The following is a 1,692-nucleotide window of genomic DNA, read 5'->3' as shown; positions in this document are numbered from 1 at the left end:
TGTTAACAACTAACCATTCTAGCTCAGAGCGTCCGCCACCATCACCACCACCCCACTTGCAACCAAAAACGAACTCTGTTGATGATAATGATAATGATAAAGATGCGATCACTCAATCCCGTCTGTCTTTCGTTACAACTCCTGCTCACCGACCGGCTGGCTACACATAACGGTTTTATACCGTCCTTTCATTCGTTTCTTCCGCTCTACAACTGCCAATCACGAGGAAGTAGGCGTGGCCTATGTCAGGACCCACTGCGAGATTCCGATCGATAAACTCGCAACACACCAACATTCACACACTTCCCCCTGACACATTCACACACTCGACCCCGCCTCGTTGTAAAACAACGCTTCTCGTCTTGTGTGACAGCGAGAAAAACTAATACATCGCCTTGCGAGAAAAGAACCGTTGTTCCATGCTGTTCCATACAGGGCGTGTTTATGCATTCATCGATGTTTCTTCTCTCACCCCCCCCCCCCTCTCTCCCCCCACAACGCCAACCTTCTCATAACCCCTCTCACCCCCGCTCTTCCTTCTCCTCTCGTCAAATACCCAACTCAAACCTTATCTTGTTTGTGGAGTCCAAACCAGCAATAATATTGCAGCCGGCTGTCCCGAGTTGAAATAATAATAATAATATTTCGCCCCACCTCCTTTCCCCAAATGATCGACACACACGCGCTTTTGCCTTTTCGCAGAACTAACCGTAGTACTAGTGTGACAGTAGTGTACTTGTAGTAAACTATCAGAAGAACGAACTGTCAGTCTGTCGGTCTGTCTGTCAGTCTGTCAAATCTAACCCGGTATTAATGACTCTCGATTGGCGTAAAGAAGATGAAAATATCCGATGCAGTGGCGTGGCGTGGTGATATTACTCGTGTGGCCGTGTTTGTGTTTTGGCACCTTGAAAACATCGAACGTGTGAAGTGTTAGAGGGAATTGTGTCCGACTGTCGCCTTGAGTTCGGCACCAGCCAACCTATTCTATTCTAATTCTTACCATCACCAGTTTACATAGAGTTCCACTTCCAGTGTTGGATTCCTAACGGCATCAAAGCAAACGTGACATTTTACTCATGTAATCATCGCTTTAGATATTATTCACATAAAAGAAGATAAAACACTATTTTTTCCTGTGTATGAAATTGGCGGAAATTGTTTGATATTTATTTCCCTGGTTTCTCACATTCCATCCACTTTTACCTACGTCTAAGAACTTTAGAGAAAATTCACTTCGGAAGTTTTTAAACAGCGTTGATAGCTGTTTTGCCATTTGTTCCTTTCACGGTGGTCTCGTCATCATCTCTACGGGAATATAACAACGGATATCTTGGACAAGTCTGTCACCGTGTGATGTCTGTTCCACGTCATGCAATCAAGAATTGATTGAATTTGATTTTTAAACAAAACTTTTATCGCAGTAGAAATTTTTATTATTGATTTGTGTCTTACGTCCGAGTGAGCATCGGATATAGCCAGGAGGATAATTAGTTCCTTTAATTTCCAATGTAGTGCGATCATTAATAAATAGATCTCTGTTTGACAAGAGGACTTCGATAATTCCAATAAACATCGGACGAATGACGTCTTACGTATAACGAATAATGTATGACCAGTTGAGTTTCAGGACACCAGGAGATCACACTCAATTTTCGTGGTGAGTATATGATAATATATTTTGATGAATTG

The 1,692-nt window shown here is 42.7% G+C and overlaps 1 protein-coding gene across 1 annotated transcript in view; it reads left to right on the top strand.

Moving 5' to 3' along the window:
* Positions 1-669: 669 nt before the first annotated feature.
* Positions 670-1,692, top strand: part of LOC144977340 (uncharacterized) — a 41,522-nt gene continuing 40,499 nt past the window's right edge. Inside the window, exon 1 of the mRNA XM_078922432.1 lies at positions 670-1,660. The gene's annotated coding sequence lies outside the window, so the exon portion shown is untranslated. The remainder of the gene's footprint in view (positions 1,661-1,692) is intronic.

Source organism: Berghia stephanieae, chromosome 7 (assembly GCF_034508935.2).
Source record: "Berghia stephanieae isolate SIO BIC M18660-M18661 chromosome 7, UCSD_Bste_1.3, whole genome shotgun sequence".
Classification (NCBI taxonomy): domain Eukaryota; kingdom Metazoa; phylum Mollusca; class Gastropoda; order Nudibranchia; family Aeolidiidae; genus Berghia; species Berghia stephanieae.
The sequence above is the reverse complement of the archived record's forward strand: the minus strand, read 5'-3'. Positions and strand labels throughout refer to the sequence as shown.